Below are 19,094 nucleotides of genomic sequence, written 5' to 3'. Positions count from 1 at the left end.
TGTTACCAAACTGGTTCGGCTGTGGGTCACGACCAGGATAGAATTCTAAGTACTCTCCATGTTATCACCTTTTATCCAAGATGTGGAAGCTGGACTTAGCTATTAGAGGGTACTAGGTCACTTTCCAATACATGTTCCAGTCTGGGCAGTGGAACAGAAAACACCGGTGCAAGACAACAAGGGGTCAGGCAAAGCAAGTTGAGACTCAAGTGTAGTTTGTGGACATATCAGTACAGTCAGGAACAGGCAGAAGATTCATGGCAGAGGGCAAAGATTCAGAGTCAACAATCTGGGTGAGGGGCATAGGAGATGGGTATAGAAGGGGGCAGGTATTGGGTACACAAACTGTCACAGAAAAGGTCAGGGCAGGAACTGCAGTGAAGAAGGAAGCTGCACATGGCAGCGGCCAAAAGCAGGGAGTAGGGCACAGGAGCCGGCAGGAAAGGTAAGTTATGGGACTCTGGCAGGAGCTGACTGCCAGCCTCACAACAATGTGCTCCCTTTCTGACAGACTTAGGTGGGATTCACGCACATTTTGTAGCCAGTATTTTAATCAATATTTGGAGCCAAATCCAAGAGACGAACACATACAAACAAACTATTAGGGATAGATTTGCACCTTTTCTGTATTTTGAACCAACTCCTGTTTTTTGCTAAAAAGGCTAACCAAACTACAGACCAAAGTATTGTGTGTGAACCCAGCCCTATAAGGAATCTCTAAGAAAAAAAAAAATCTCCATGCCTTTCTATAAAATCAGAGATCTTCAAATCTACAGTCTTCAATGAGAGCTGAACCAAGGCTCCTTACTCGTAACATAGTGGTGTGCATAATGGCTAACAATGACTGGCTATAACAATATTATAAAAAAAATAAAAAATAAAGAATATATATATATATATATATATATATATATATATATGTGTGTGTGTAAAATTATTATTATTACATATATATGTGTGTGTAAAATTATTATTTTAATTATATATTTTTTTTTACAGACAATATGTTCCAATTGAAACTCTGCCCATAAAGTAAATTGATGGGCATTTTACAGGCCACACAATAGCTGAAAGGAGTAGTTTAACCTCTTGCAGAACAATTGGTCTGATAAGTGAACTTCTGGAATCATTTCTCCAGATAACACACATGCTTCAGATGGCTTTTAGCAGCTTAGTTAAATAAATTTCAGCATTGCTCTGAAAATGATAGATCTGAATTAGATACAAAGTATCCCAGAAAGACGGATTGGCCCCACCTCACAGTGACACCTGGGACTTCTCTTTATCTCGGAGGCAGCGCTATCAGCAGATTGTTCCTGGTTTATTTATTATCTTTCTCTTTGGAGACTTTCCCTGATTAATTGCTCTTTGGTAATTGCTGCTGTTAACTAGAGTCACATCTTATTAACCCAAGAGGCCTTTTATTGCTGGGACACTGAACTTACAGAGGGAGGGCGGTCATCACCCGCCTGGAGCTGGTGGACATCTCCATCACAGACCAGTCAGCTGTTTATTTGCTTAGGGTCATGTTGTCTCTTTAATTCCTTATGAAATCTTTCTTCAGTTCTTAGTTTATTGAATTGGACTACTGATAATGCGGTGAACAGATATATCCAGAATGTCATCTAAAAATGAACAAAAAAATGTGGTCAGATCAGAGGTGTAACTTGTAGTTTTAGGGCCCCAATGCAAAATCTGTTACAGGGCCCATGTGCACCATTTATAATACTGGTGTTTTCTTATGGGGCAGTGGTGTCTTTGGGCCCCCCTAGGCACCAGGGCCCCAATGTGACTGCTAACTCTGCACCCTCTTTAGTTACCCACCTGGTTCAGATCCTAGTAAAATCATTAAAGGGGTATTCCTTGAAAAAACTTTTTTTTTTCTTCATATTAACTGGCTCCAGAAAGTTAAACAGATTTGTAAATTACTTCTATTAAAAATCTTAATCCTTCCTGTACTTATCAGCTGTTGAAGTTGAGCTGTTCTTTTCTGTCTGACAACAGTGCTCTCTGCTGACACCTCTGTCTGTCTCAGGAACTGTCCAGAGCAGGAGAGGTTTGCTATGGGGATTTGCTGCTACTCTGGACATTTCCTGAGACACACTGGCGTCGCTAGGGGGGGGGGGGGGGGGGGGGCAGAGGGGGCCATGGCCCCCCCCTAGATCAGGCCGTGCCCCCCCTTGTGCCCCCCCAATTTAAAATAAATAGGGCTGTCCCAATACAAGTATGGGGCCAGGGGCGGACTGACCGGCTGGGTAAAGAACCCGCTGCAGCTGCTGAGGGTATCCCTGGCTGCTCCTGGTCTGCGTATCATTAGAAGAGACAGGCAGGGCAGGGATGAAGGTACCTGATGATGGCTCCGCCCCCAGCACAGGAGGGGCCGAGAGCTGACAGGCCTGCGGAACACAGAGCAGCTTCATGTGAGGTAAGTGATGTCCCGTGTCCTCCTTCTCTCCCCCCTGATCAGTAGTCTATCCTGGGGCTGGGTCATGTGTATAGTAGCAGTCCAGTGGGGTCACTTTCCCTCCTCCAGTGTCCCAGGTCACCAACAGGTCACATTATCAGAAAATTTTTTGGGAAAAAATCGCGGCAAAATTGTGCGTTTTTTAACCGCTATTTTTTGAAAATCGTGGTAAAGCCGCGCAATTTTTGTCACGATTTTTCCATAAATTGTTCTGGTAATGTGACCTGTTGGAGACCTGTGGACACTGGAGGAGGGAAAGTGACCCCTCTGGAAGGACAACATGTGAACACACTGCTAGTTTATCATTAACCCTTTAAGGGTACATTCACATGTACAGGATCTGCTGCATATTTTTGCTGCATATTTTGTGCAGTTGATTTTGCTACACATTAGCTTCAATAGGTAGCAAAATCAGCTGCAGAAAATATGCAGCAGATCCTGTACATGTGAACGCACCCTAAGGGCTCATTCAGTGGCGGATCCACAGTGTATTTTACACTGCAGATCCACCGACAATGGACCCTACAGTGCTGCCTCTATCTGTGCCTGCTCATAACGGGAATCCTCCGCTACGAGCAGACACGCTTTGATGTGTATACTCGCGCACATCATGGCCGCTCCTCCTGCTCTCTGAGCTAGGCCGAGAGCAGCTGCGATATGTGCGAGTATACACATCAAAGTGTGTCTGCTCGTAGCGGAGGATTGCTGTTTTGAGCAGGCACAGATGGAGGCAGCACTGTAGGGTCCATTGACGGGGGATCCGCAGCGTAAAATATGCTGGGGATCCATCCGTGTAAATGAGACCTAAGGACACAAGGCGTATGTGTACGCACAGTGCCTGCTCCCACTGTGTTGTATAAATCATTAGCTAGATTTATTAGTTTTAACGCCTTAAGGACATAGCGTTTTTCCGTTTTTGCACTTTTGTTTTTTCCTCACCTTTTAAAAATCATAACCCTTTCAATTTTGCACCTAAAAATCCATATTGTAATGACATCAGTCATTTTACCCAAAAATCTATAGCAAAAACGGAAAAAAATAATCATTTTGCAACAAGAATGTATGAAGATTTTTGATAAAAAATTTAAATTTTTTTTTTAATTAAACATGTTCTGCACAGTGTATGTGTGTATATACATATATGTATATATATATATATATGTATTTATTTATGATATACCGTATTTATCGGCGTATAACACGCACTTTTTAGGCTAAAATTTTTAGCCTAAAATCTGTGTGCGTGTTATACGCCGATACACCCCCAGGAAAGGCAGGGGGAGAGAGGCCGTCGCTGCCCGCTTCTCTCCCCCTGCCTTTCCTGGGGTCTAGAGCGCTGCTGTCGGCCCTTCTCACCCCCTGGTTATCGGCGCCGCTGCCCGTTCTGTCCCCCTGACTATCGGTGCCGGTGCCGATAGCAAGGGGGAGAGAAGCGGCGCCGACAGCCAGGGGGAGAGAAGGGGCAGCGGCACCCATTGCCGGCGCCGCTGCCCCGTTGCCTCCCCCCATCCCCGGTGGCATAATTACCTGAGTCGGGTCCGCGCTGCTGCAGGCCTCCGGCGTGCGTCCCCGGCGTCGTTGCTATGTGCTGAACGGCGCGGCGCATGACGTCAGAGCGCCGCGCATAGCAACGACGCTGGGGACGCACGACGGAGGCCTGCAGCAGCGCGGACCCGATTCAGGTAATTATGCCACCGGGGATGGGGGGAGGCAACGGGGCAGCGGCGCCGGCAATGGGTGCCGCTGCCCCTTCTCTCCCCCTGGCTGTCGGCGCCGCTTCTCTCCCCCTGGCTATCGGTGCCGGCACCGATAGTCAGGGGGACAGAACGGGCAGCGGCGCCGATAACCAGGGGGTGAAAAGGGCCGACAGCAGCGCTCTAGACCCCAGGAAAGGCAGGGGGAGAGAAGCGGGCAGCGACGGCCTCTCTCTCTCTGCCTTTCCTGGGGGTATATCGGGGTATACACGCGCACACACGCACCCTCATTTTACCATGGATATTTGGGTAAAAAACTTTTTTTACCCAAATATCCTTGGTAAAATGAGGGTGCGTGTTATAGGCCGGTGCGTGGTATACCCCGATAAATACGGTATATATAAAAGTAATATATATATATATATATATATATATATATATATACAAACATACACGTACACAGACACACACACACGTTTTAAAATTGCCCCCCCACTTTTGTCACTGGCCCCCCATGTGCCCCCCCCTAAATATGAATGCTGGAGACGCCACTGCTGAGACAGACAGAGGTGTCAGCAGAGTGCACTATTGTCAGACAGAAAAGAACAACTCAACTTCAACAGCAGATAAGCACTGGAAGGATTTTTTAATAGAAGTAATTTACAAATCTGTTTAACTTTCTGGAGCCAGATGTTTTTTCATGGAATACCCCTTTAGGCTTAAGGTAACGTGGCCTGGGGCATAATACAGCTCATTGCAGCCTTTAATTTGTGTGATGCTGTCATAAAGAACTCACAGATCTTCTATGGGGTTCTGCCGTACATCTGCAATAGGTCTCTAACTTCATATAGATTACATATTGTGTGTCTCAAAAACAAAAAACAAATCATCATGGTGTTCTGTAGTATGGGGTTATTTACATCTAGGAACATTTCTGTATCAATTTGCAACACAAAGCTGATGTACTATATTCATTATTTTGTTGTAGACACTTTTTTACACTTCCTAAAATGAGGGGGGTGGATTAGATAGAAAGGGGCACGGCTTACTGGGGAGGAAGCATGACTTAAAATATTATAGTGTGGACCAAAATGGCAACAAACTTTTAATTCCCATAAAATAATAACTTCTTTATTTAAAAAATAATTAAAATACAAGAAAACGGCATCATGGTAGCAATAAGCAAAGGGGCTGACAGGTTTCTATCACCCAAGTGCTCTTAGTCATAGGCTATATAGAAATGTGCATGACAAATATTTAAAGCAAAAATTGACCAATCCACCCAATGAGATAATTAGTTGAAACACCCACCCTCCATAAAAGATGGAGGGCAAAGTAGGCGATCGATGGTGTGGTTACAAAATGGAAAGGCCAGTTTAGCTTCATACTCTATATGAGGAAGATTTAATAATAGGCTCAACAGCATAAGACTATGGGCTGTGATACCTGTATAGTATAAGAAACTGTATACATGGGAAGTGATAGTTTTATACAGCTATGACTGCATACATTGTATACATTTTATTTTAATATATATTGGTTATTATTATAATTTTTTTTCTTTTATTTTTTTATCTATATGTTTTTTTCCTCCTCTCTTAGGCTGGGTTCACACTACGTTTTTCAACTACAGTTCCCGCATACGTTTTCTATCAAAAACCGTATGGGGAAAAAACGGATGGAACAGTATGGGAAAAAGTAAACCGTATGGGTTTTTAAACAGTATACTGTTTTTAAAAGTGCATACTGTTCCGTCCGTTTTTGTAGAAAAAAACCCCATACGTTTTTGAAAATTTTGTCCATTTTTCATGGGAGGGGTCTTGGGTGGGGACTTTAGGATTCAAATGCGCATGTGCAAAGTAAAAACGTATACGTTTTTCCCGTATGGAACCGTATATATGTGCGTTTCCCATTGACGTCCATGTTAAAAAAAAACTTATGCGGTTGCAGTACGGTTTTTAAACCGGAGACAAAATCGTGGTCAACCACAGTTTTGACTCCGGTTTAAAAACCGTACTGCAACCGCATACGTTTTTTAACATGGACGTCAATGGGAAACGCACATGTATACGGTTCCATACGGGAAAAACGTATACGTTTTTACTTTGCACATGCGCATTTGAATACTAAAGTCCCCACCCAAGACCCCTCCCATTAAAAATGGACAAAAATTTCAAAAACGTATGGGTTTTTTTTCTGTAAAAACTGACGGAACTGTATACACTTTTAAAAACAGTATACTGTTTAAAAACCCATACGGTTTACTTTTTCCCATACTGTTCCATCCGTTTTTTTCCCCATACGGTTTTTGATAGAAAACGTATGCGGGAACTGTAGTTGAAAAACGTAGTGTGAACCCAGCCTTATCTGGGAAAATTTTATTACAATGGGGTTCAGTCAATAAGAGGTTTTCCAGATCCCAAAACTTTAAGGGTAGGTTTTATGGAAATATGCAACCCAATTTATGGTTTTTGGAAACTTTTAGATTTTATTGTATAAAGGCTTCTTATATTCTAATTAAAGAAAAAAATAGTGAAGAACCTGCTGTTAGAGGGCGGTAAAAACCTACCTAAAATACGTTAAGCATTTAGGTGGTATGAATAAAAACATTCGCATAAATAGACAAAAATAGCGAAACAACAATACAGCCATGTTAGAAAATAATACTAATGTTTATTTATAGTTAAATTACATAAATAGCAGGCACAAAAATATTAGTAAATTTCATTTAAAATATTGGCATAAAGTAAGTCGACTAATAGAGGGTGTAACTTTTTTGAGTAACTTTTTGTGGCAATGTCTTTTGGCTGCGGCTCTTCTAGATGTATCTTTGTACAGGAATTATGTTAATGAACTTGTGTTACGTATGTTTATTTCTATTTGGGTCATATTTACAACACGGTTTTTGTCTGTATTAGTTTGGATTTAATGAGGGTCTACAATTAAAGCTCAAAGTTTTTACTTTTATTAAGGACTTTACACTGATACTTGTATTAGTTGAATGTGAGCTGGCTTCATTTTTTTTATATATATCTTAAAGGGGCCAAGCTGAAATTCCATGTAAAAGAATGGAGCAACTCCTGGAAAATGAAGACCCCTTTTTACTAATCTCAGTCCCCATTAAATGGCTATTACACATAATTGTCTCCGATTCTTCTGAGACAAATGTCTGCAGGGTCGAGATGTAGGGGGTGCTCGCATAGCAAGATATCTACTACAGAATCAACCACAGTTGCCAAAATTAACACATATAGGGTATTCAGTATCAAAGTTTCCACAAAATTGGCTCCACAAACACAATGCAGGCTTAAAAAACAAAGCCAGAGGATCACGCTGATAACTCAAATAAAACATGTTTGACTATGGACGTTTGGGAGAACCAAGATACGTACAAGTGATCAGAACTCCTGTGATTCCCTACTGTTCGCAGCAAAGTCTAACAACTGTGTCAGCATCCTACTGGAGATAGTCCGGAGTTTTGTCAGATAAGCATTTTGTATCAACACAGAGATTTAATTAAATACTAGGACCTGCAATAGCTTCAGTGGAGGCAGAGACAACGATACAAGTATTTTTAGATTTTTTTTTAGCCATGTGAACTTAACATTTCACAAATGCATAATTTGAGAAGATTGAAAACAAGACTAAAATGGGATCATATCTCACACTGGAACCTATGATGATTTTTTTGTGGAATTTCATTTCATAACATTTTTATCTTTATTTATGTAGTGTCACTATGTTTGGGGTTGCAGTACAAAGCTCACACATCCAAGATGTATGAAGTTGTAATATGATACCCCTAGACTTCTATCGGACCCCACTGTAGCTCCATGTTCACACAGGTATGCAGAGCAGAAATTGTGACATACTCCAATTGGCTGCCATATTTTAGATATGTTCTTCCCAAGGAGTGCTGTCTCTTGGCTAGTCTTCCATAGTAAAAAAAAGTCTCCTATTGAATCGGGCACCTTTGTTTGAGTTAAATTCTTTAACCCCTTAAGGATACAGTACATTTTGGCCTTGAGGACACAGCCACTTTTCATTTTTGTGTTTTCACTTTTTCCTCCTCGCCTTTAAAATGGCTTTTTTTTATTCTTCTATCTACAGATCCATATAAGGGCTTGTTTTTTGTGACCAATCATACTTCGTAATGACACTTTTCATTTTACCTTAAAATGAATGTTGCAACCAGAAAAAAATATGATTTTGTGTTCTTTTCATTCTATGGGTCAATATGATTTAAAAGATACCCATTTTTTACATACTTTTTATTATTGAACTGCTTTAAAAAAATCTAACCTTTTAACCAAATAAGTATGTTTAAAATTACCCTATTCTGACCCCTATAACTTTCTTATTTTTCCGTATACGGGGCTGTATACTTTTTAGTTCATTTTTTTCTGGGATGTGATGTGACCAAAAAGCAGCAATTTTAGACTTTGGCCTGTACAATTTTGGTACAGATTCACCAAAATTGTACAATGGAAGGCTGGAAGAATGTTGTCTGCCTGATGAGTCTCTATTCAAGTTTAAGCATTCAGATAGCGGGGACAGAATTTGGCATAAACAACATGAAAGCATGGATCCATCCTGCCTTGTATTGGTGGTTCAGGCTGCTGGTGGTGTAATGGTGTGGAGGGCTTTTTTCGCACACTTTGGGCCCTCTACTACCAACTGCGTATTGTTGCTGAACATATCCATCCCTTTATGACCACAGAGGACCCATCTCCTGATATTTCCAGCAGGATAATGCACTTTGTCACATCACATCATCTCATACATGATAATGAGATCACTGTTCACCAATGGCCTCCACAGTCACCAATGGCCTCCACATTCTTAATCACTGCAGGGATGTGGTGGGAAAGGTCATTATCAACAGCTGCTAAAATACTCAGACCAGCCCGTCTGGCACCAACAACCATGCCAAGTTATTGAAATCCCCTTTCCTCCCCATTCTGATACTTGGGTTGAATTTGTCTTGGCCATGTCTACATGCCTAAATACATGGAGTTGCTGCCATGTTATTGGCTTATTAAACTTTGTCTTAACTATTTCTCTTCTGCTGTATGATAATTCACTACATTAGGACTTACAGTAAATGCATTGAGAAGTTTTCTATGCTCAGCTCCATGCTTCTCTTTCTCTGTATGTATATAAATATATATATGCATCAACAGAATGGATATGGATGAGCACTGCCATGAATGCACCACAGTGAGCAGATAGTGTGCTCGTAGGTGGGAGGTCATGGGAATTCATTCACAATGTTGCCTTTATAACAGACACTAGCAGCCAAACACACCGGGAGATTGGCTCTTAACACTTAAAGAACACCAAGGATGACCTTGTGAGAACATACAAAAGTATCTTGGGTAATTTATTAGGAAAAACATAAAATAATGAAATATCAACTTAGAAACAAATATTTCATTTCTGGGAAATTTAAAAAGTAAACATTCAGTATAAAATATGGCCGACAAGAAGGAGGTTGTTCATAATCAATATCAATGCAAATTGTTGAAGGAAAACAATAGGGGATAAAACTATAATGCACGAGAAAAAAGAACGAAGGGGGCACAGGGTTTGACCAATGCGACATCTGTGGGGAATTTGTGTTTTTGGGGGTTGTCTAGTTTCTTATCCCTAATTCAACAACATAACAACATGTTGGATTTCTAGGAAATTTTAACCATTGATCAATGTAAAAGATCAGTGTGTGCAGTGTTATAGCCCCCTACGGGAACTATAACATTGCAAAAAAAGTGAAAAAAAGTCAATAAAGATCATTTAACCCCTTCCCTAAGAAAAGTTTGAATCACCCCCCTTTTCCCATTAAAAAAATCAGTGTAAATAAAAATAAACATATGTGATATCGCTGCGTGCGAAAATGTCCGCGCCAAAAAATTTCAAAGTACAAAATAGTGTATTTTTGGTCACTTTTTATATCATGAAAAAATGAATAAAAACAATCAAAAAGTCTGATCATACACAAAAATGGTACCACTAAAATCTTCAGATCACGGCGCAAAGAATGAGCCCTGTACGCAGAAAAATAAAAAAGTTATAGGGGTCAGAAGATGACAATTTTAAACGTATAAATTTTCCTGCATGTAGTTATGATTTTTTCCAGAAGTACGACAAAATCCAACCTATATAAGTAGGGTATCATTTTAACCGTATGGACCTACAGAATAAAGAGAAGGTGTAATTTTTGCTGAAAAATGTACTACGTAGAAACGGAAGCCCCCAAAAGTTACAAAGTTACAAGATTTTTGTAAATTAATTTTATATTTAGATAGTTTGGTATAACTTCCAATTTCCGTCATGAAGTTAGGGAGGGAAATAATAGGAATTGCAACAAAGAACAAAAGGTCATCAGCATATGCTGCCACTTTATGTTCCTCCTTACTTAACTACAGTTATATCTCTACTCTTCCTCACCCGCCTCAAAAAAGATTCCATCACCAGATTAAAAATCAGCGGGGAAAGTGGACAACCCTGTCGGGTTCCATTAGTAATTGAAAAGGATTACATTTTTCCCCCCTTTTACTGAAACCACCGCCGTGGGATTGGAGTAGAGAGCGCCTAACCGCCTACGCATATTAGGACCCAAGCCAATATGTTTCAGGGTCCCTTTAAAGGGGTACTCCATACCTAATAAATCTTACTCCCTATCCAAAGGATAGGGGATAAGATGTATGATTGTGGGGTTCCCACTGCTGGGGACCCCACAGTCTGTCATTCCGCACCCACCTGGAGGCTCCAAGTGTGAAGCGTGATGACCACAGGGCCGGAGTATCATGACATCACGACTCTGCCCCCGTGTGATGTCACGCCCCGCCCCCTAGATGCAAGTCTATGGGAGGGGGCGTGATGGCCCTGTGGTCATCACGCTTAACACTCGGAGCCCCCAGCACTGTGGAGACCTCACAAAGGTGGGTGCGGAATGACAGATTGTGGGGGTCCCCAGCTGCAGGACCCCTGTGATCATAAATCTTATCCCCAATCCTTTGGCTAGGGGATAAGATGTATTAGGGCCAGAGTACCCCTTTAAAAAACAACCAGTCAACTCTATCAAATGCTTTTTCTGCATCCGTAGACAATAGTATCGCTGGAATAGAGTTCGTAGAGACATAATGAATTAAATTCAGATCCCTGATTGTGTTGTCCCTTGCCTCCCGGGAGGGCAAAAATCACGCCTGATCTAAGTGAATTATTCCCGGAAGGAAAAGGACCAGACAATCAGCTAGGTTTTTTGAAAAAAGCTTTAGGTCGACATTGAGCAAAGATATAGGTCTATAACTGGAGCACAGTGACACTTTTCACTTTTCCCACTTTTGGAATCAGCATGATATTGGCACCTAGAAAGTCGGGGGGTAATACCCTGTCATTAACTAAAAAATGTAGGGTGGAAATCAAATACTTCTGCAAAATAGGCAATACTTCTGCAAAACAGAACATGAATTTCTATTGGGACCTTGATCGGGTTGTGGGCACTGGCACCTAATGCATTGGACTTGGTAAGAAGTGCTGCAATACATTCTTTGGTTTCTATCTATCACCCTTTAAGGATGCAGGATGCCCTGTGCCCGCTCACGGTTTATGAAGCTCACTAAGAAGCTGAGCGCACTGATAGCAGGGTCCCAATCAGCCGAGAGGATGGGCAGAGGGGCCCCTATCTGCACCTCCATCCCATCTGATCGTCGCTCCAACATTGCAGGCAGTCATAGCAGCTTGTAGTAAGGGAGCACCAATAACACTGATCAATTCGGTGCTTAGGATCGCATAGGGGGACTAAAAAATAGTAATTTAAAATGTAAAAAAAAAAATGTTAATAAAGGTGAATATAGGACTTCTAGTATATGTCCTGATCTCTTTACACTCTTTACACTCGGGCTTCAGATATTGAGGACAGGATATGAGTAAAGGATATGTGTATGGGATATAAGGATGGGATATGAGGATGGGATATGAGAAAAGGATATGAGGACGGGATATGAGGACGGGAAATGAAGACGGGATATGAGGGCAGGAGATTAGGACGAGATATGAGGATGGGATATGAAGACGGGATATGAGGACAGGATATTGGGACGAGATATGAGGATGGGATATGAGGACGGGATAAGAAGACGGGATATGAGGGCAGGATATTAGGACGGGATATGAGGATGGGATATGATGACCGGTTATGAGGGCAGGATATTAGGACAAGATATGAGGATGGGATATGAAGATGGGATATGAGGACAGGATATGAGGGCAGGATATTAGTACGGGATATGAGAATGGGACATGGGGATGGGATATGAGGACAGGATATGAGGACGAGTGTTGAGGTTGGGATATTACGTTAGGATATCAGGACAGGATATCAGCATGAGACATGAGGTCAAGATATCAAGAAGGGATATGAGGTTAGTGCCTTTTTGGTGCTCTCCTCAGGGAGAAGCATTACCCCATCAGTATTCTGGTTATTATTTTATATTAGCCTTTGTAAATGAAAGTACCACAAATTTAGAAAGAAAAACATGCCTGCACATCCACATGCTATAAATTGATCTATTGCTATTTTTTTTTATATTAACAACAGATAGTTAGTATATATTTTGATTAAGTTATGTAAGCCCTCTTGCCTCTTCATGTCCCTAACTTAAATGGTGTGACACCAGACAGTGCCCATAGGGGAAGTGACCTAATGGTCAGACAGCCTCATGCCAACATCCATAGTGAGGAGTGATCCAGTAGTCTGCCAACCTCAAGCTAGTTCCCATAGGGGAGCAACCCAGTGGTCCGGCAGACTCACTGCCACCAGACCCAGACCCCTGGGCCACGGCATCCCACAGACACAGTCAAAACATAGAGAAATATTTTTAACATTTGGATCCACTCTTAGCTTTGTCTTACGAATGCACTGCCCAAGTACAGATAAAATCAGCCAAAAGGAACATTTCGAGGGGTAAATGGGACATATCCAGTATACACCCGTCATTCTTGAACAATTCTATTTTACTGAAATAAATAAGGTAGATCAAATATGGTGGAGTTTTTCTTTCTCAGACAGTCTTACAGTAGCATGTGTATTCTTCACTCTAAAAAAATGAAGACCGGTTGGTTGGAAAGGTTAAAAGTCTTTCCACATGACCAGTTGTAGTTAAACTAGTAATCCACATTGAGATGCCTCACGAACTCCTACAAGGAATGATGACAAATCTCCCAGTTCCCACAACTCCCACGGATCCAGCATCACACAGGAGGTTCAACACTTCCAGAACAAAGCACAGAATTATCAAGGAGATATTGCGCCTTTTGAAGAATTTTCTCGTGTGATATAGAAGATTTGGATCAGCAAAAGGAATAGTTGACTTTTTGATTTCCTGAATGTTGTATTACGGACAAGTTAACTTTATATCTACGATGAAACTTCTCCATAAATACCACTCATTTATCCAGACCAGATATCTAGGGACAGATTTTCTGTTCCATCAGATAATTACATCAGAATAGCCATCTTTTTATTTGAGAGGATCACAGACCACACTATTTTTTTAAGCAATTTTGGGTAGTCATCTCAAAGACATTTCACTTTATATTCTCCCTGTAGCAGGGGTTTGGCTATACGGGGTCGCAGTTGTAGCAGTTGCACCTGGACCTGGGTGTCTCAGGATACCCAAAGTATATTTGCCACACAAGAAGACTCAGTTAGAAGGTCTCCATATACACTGGCTCATAGGTCAGCTCCATTGAAATTAGAGAATTCAACCAACTTAGGTCTAAAATGTATGGTAATCTAATAAATATGGAATAAGCATTTGTGTACTGTTCTGTAACAGTTCATTGTTGTCTTGTTAAATCTGAGGGGTATTTCAGTATTCTTAAATATTTAAAAAAAAAATTTTTTTTATAGAAAACCGATGATACTTACCTAACTTTTCCATTGACTTCCAGTTCCCCATTCATTACTTCTTGCTACCGCCAAGATGAGCCTTTACAGTGGACCTGCCTGCTCAGCCACTCACTGACTGCAGTTAATTGAGCGGGCAGGTCCTGCTGAGAAGACTCATCTTAGAAAAGTTAAAGGGGTACTCCGGTGGAAAACTTTTTTTTTCTTTGAAATCAACTGGTGCCAGAAAGTTAAACAGATTTGTAAATTACTTCTATTAAAAATCTTAATCCTTCCAGTACTTATTAGCATCTGTATACTACAGAGGAAATTCTTTTTCTTTTTGGATTTCTTTTTTGTCACGAACACAGTGCTCTCTGCTGACACATCTGTCCCTTTGAGGAAATGTCCAGAGCAGCATATGTTTGCTTTGGAGATTTTCTCCTGCTCTGGACAGTTGCTTAAATAGAGGTGTCAGCAGAGAACACTGTGTTTGTGACAGAAAAGAAATCCAAAAAGAAAAGAATTTCCTCTGTGGTATACAGACACTAATAAGTACTGGAAGGATTAAGATTTTTTAATTTGTAATTGCAAATCTGTTTAACTTTCTGGCATCATTTGATTAAAAAAAAAAACTTCCATGGAGTTCTCCTATGCGTACGTCCTAGCTCTCTGGTACTTAAGGACCAAGGATGTACGCATCCTGAGACCCCCCCATGTCGGGAATTCACACCGGCGATTCCGGGTCATACGGGTGTCCAGTGACCAGGTGACCCAGAAAAGAAGGGGGATCGGGGTTCTACAATACACCCATGATCCCCCTGAAGGGATAGGAGTGAGGTGGCAGGGGTGCTACCCCTCCTATCCCTGCTATTGTTTGATTAGAAGCAATCGACCAATAGCAGATCGGGGGCGTGGGGGTTAAGGTTCGGTTTCCCCGTTCTGCCCACCCACAGTAGGCTGGGCAGAATGGGGAACCAACGGGGACCGGCGTCGAAGGTACACTTACCCATCGGCGGCGGCAGCGGGCAACGATCGGCGGCAGCAGAAGACGGCAATGCGGCTCCCTGGATCTTACGGAAGCTGGTGAGTTGCCTAGCAACATCTGGAGGGCTACAGTCTGAGACCACTATGCAGTGGTCTCTAAACTGTAGCCCTCCAGATGTTGCAAAACTACAACTCCCAGCATGCCCAGACAGCTGTTTGCTGTGTGGGCATGCTGGGATTTGCAGTTTTGCAAAAGCTGGAGGGTTGGAGAACACTGTGCAGTGGTCTCAAAACTGTGGCCCTCTAGATCTTGCGAAACTACAACTCCTAGCATGCCCACACAGCAGTTTGCTGTCTGGGCATGCTGGGATTTGTAGTTTTGCAACATCTGGAGGGCCACTGTTTGGAGATCACTGTGCAGTGGTCTCTAAACTGTAGCCCTCCAGATGTTGCAAAACTGCAAATCCCAGCATGCTGTCTCGGCATGCTGAGAGTTGTAGTTGTGTACCTCCAACTGTTGCATAACTACATCTCCTACAGTTGTAGTTTTGAAACAGCTGGAGGCACATTAGTTGGAAAATACTGAGTTAGATAACAGAACCTAACTGAAGGTTTTCCAACCAGTGTGCCTCCAGCTGTTGCAAAAGTACAACTCCCAGCATGCACGGTCTTTCAGTACATGCTGGGAGTTGTAGTTTTGAAACAGCTGGAGGGTGCACCCTCATGTGAATGTACAGGGTACATTCACACGGGCGAGTTTACAGTGAGTTTCCTGCTTCAAGTTTGAGCTGCGGCAAATTTTTCGCCGCAGCACAAACTCCTAGTGGGAAACTCACAGCAAACCCCCGCCCATGTTAATGTACCCTAAAAACAATGAACAAAAGAAATTCACACACACTGTTTCACTGCAACAATTTCTTCCTTTTATATATGGATTATTTCCAAAATTATAACACGGTACAGGAAGGCAGAAAAAATATATAATCACCCACTGTGGATAGAGCAAAGTCCGCACGATGTGTCTTGGAGTAACAGCCGACTTCTTTATGACTTCATGTGCAGTGTTCACTGCTGGATTCTCCGGCCATCTCCCTTCACACGAAGGACAGGTGAAACAAGTTGCTACGTTTCAGAGGCTACGCCTCCTTTTTCAAGCATAGTGCACGTTTCCCATCACCAACATACATAGTATCAAACTCTCGCAAGATTTTAATTCTACAAAAATACAAAAGTACAAAAGTATATACACATATTTTTTTTAAAACAATGTACATTAATATCTAGAAAGATACCCTACAGAAATACATTAAAATTAAAATATTCATTAATCCCATGGGGCTGCAATGTGCACAACTTTTGAATCCATCGCACGTCACTTCTCAGTAACCTCATCTTAACTTGTTCTTTATTATCACCTTCAATATTCTCCAATATTTGCCATCTTAGTTCATTAATACTATGTCCTCTCTCAAAAAAGTGCCTTGCCACGCTCGTCTCATATTTTTGTTTCTGACTTTTATCATCTGTCTCTTTTTTATATGTACGAATTGTACTTTTTTTTGATGAGGTTACTGAGAAGTGAGGTGCGATGGATTCAAAAGTTGTGCACATTGCAGCCCCATGGGATTAATGAATATTGCAATTTTAATGTATTTCTGTAGGGTATCTTTCTAGATATTAATGTACATTGTTTTTAAAAAATATGTGTATATACTTTTGTACTTTTGTATTTTTGTAGAATTAAAATCTCGCGAGAGTTTGATACTATGTATGTTGGTGATGAGAAACGTGCACTATGCTTGAGAAAGGAGGCGTAGCCTCTGAAACGTAGCAACTTGTTTCACCTGTCCTTCGTGTGAAGGGAGATGGCTGGAGAATCCAGCAGTGAACACTGCACATGAAGTCATAAAGAAGTCGGCTGTTACTCCAAGACACATCGTGCGGACTTTGCTCTATCCACAGTGTCATAATTTTGGAAAGAATCCATATATAAAAGGAAGAAATTGTTGCAGTGAAACAGTGTGTGTGAATTCCTTTTGTTCATTGTGCTTATACTGGGATTAGAGCACCCAGTCACCACACTGCACCCTAGGACTGAAGTCCCTTCCCTAGATTTATTATCCAGGACTGAAATGTACCCTAAAAACACTACACTACACTAACACATAATAAAGGGTAAAACACTACATATACACCCCCTTAAACTGTCCCCCCTCAATAGAAATGAAAAACGTATCGCACGGCAGTGTTTCCAAAATGGAGCCTCCAGCTGTTGCAAAACAACAACTCCCAGTATTTCCAGACAGCCACTGACTGTCCAGGCATGCTGGGAGTTTAGCAACAGTTGCAGGCACCCTGTTTGGGAATCACTGGCGTAGAATACCCCTATGTCCACGTCTATGCAATCCCTAATTTAGTCCTCAAATGCGCATGTCTCTCTCTCTTTTTGGAGCCCTGTTGTATTTCAAGGAAGCAATTTAGGGCCACGTATGGGATATTTCCGTACTCGAGAGAAATTGCACTACAAATTTTGGGGGGCTTTTTTTCCTTTTACGCCTTATGAAAAGGAAAATGTGGGGGCTACACCAGCCTGTTAGTGTAAAAAAATTAAATTTTTTGCACTAACATGCTGGTGTTGCCCCATACTTTTTATTTTCACAAAGCTGTAAATGGAAAAAAAAGACCCCCAAAATTTGTAACACAATTTCTCCTGAGTATGGAAATAACCCATATGTGGGTGTAAAGTGATCTGCGGACGCACAACAAGGCTCAGGAGTGAGAGCGCACCATGTACATTTGAGGCCTAAATTGGTGATTTGCACAGGGGTGGCTGATTTTACAGCGGTTCTGACATAAACACAAAAAAAATGAATACCCACATGTGACCCCATTTTGCAAATTACGTAACAAGGGGTATAGTGCGCCTTAACACCCCACAGGTGTTTGAAGAATTTTCGTTAAAGGGGTATTCCGGGATTTTTTTTTATTTGACTATGCTACAGGGGCTGTAAAGTTAGTGTAGTTCATAATATAGTGTCTGTACCTGCGTGTGACAGTTTTCTCACAATTCTTATGTGATTTTCATCCCAATATTTATTTTTAACAGCATACAAAATGACTGCTGTCTCGGAATTTTCCCAGCTTGCAATGCGGTCGAGACCTGACTCACTAGTCAGCTGATGACAGGGAGCCTGTCTGCTTCAATGGGTGGAGAGAGCAATCTGCAAGTAATACAACAGCTGGAGGCACCCTGATTGAAAAACCACAGGTCTGCAGCTCATTTATGTTTCAATGGGTGGGGTAGCTGATGTGTGGGAAGGAGGAAAAGGATATCATGGGATTTGTAGGCAAACAAGAAAACTGAATACAGGAAATACAAGTTCAGAGAAAGCTAGCCACAGTGTTCTGGTAATCTCACAGCATAGCCATTTAGCCCAAGACAAGCGTAGATCCTTCTTAAGCATGTCCATTACTGTCTGCCAGGTACGTACTAAAATCACCTTATGCTGGATAACCTCTTTAAAGTTGGATGGGGAAAATGAAAAAAAATATTTTTTTTTCACAAAAATGCTGGTGTTACCCTAACTTTTTCATTTTCACAAGGGAAAATAGAAAAAAAACGACAAAATGTGTACCCCATTTCTTCTGAATAAGAACATACCCCATATGTGGATGTAAAGTGCTTTGCGGGCAAGCTACAATGCTCAGAAGAGAGGGAGCGCCATTGGGCTTTTGGAGAGAAAACTTGTCCGGAATTGAAGGCCACGTGTGTTTACAAAGCCCCCCTAGTGCCATAACAATGTACCCCCCATATCTGACCCCATTTTGGAAGCTACACCCCTCATGTAATGTAATAAGGGGTACAGTGAGCATTTATGCCCAACAGGTGTCTGACATTTTTGGAACAGTGGTCCGTGAAAATGTCATTTTTAATTTCCATATCCCACTATTCCAAAATCTGTCAAACACCAGTGAGGTGTAAATACTCACTGCACCCCTTATTTAATTCTATTAGGGGTTTAGTTTACAAAATGGGGTCACATGTGGGGGGGGGAGTCCA

This window comes from Hyla sarda, chromosome 3 (genome assembly GCF_029499605.1).
Source record: "Hyla sarda isolate aHylSar1 chromosome 3, aHylSar1.hap1, whole genome shotgun sequence".
Taxonomy (NCBI): domain Eukaryota; kingdom Metazoa; phylum Chordata; class Amphibia; order Anura; family Hylidae; genus Hyla; species Hyla sarda.
The sequence above is the reverse complement of the archived record's forward strand: the minus strand, read 5'-3'. Positions refer to the sequence as shown.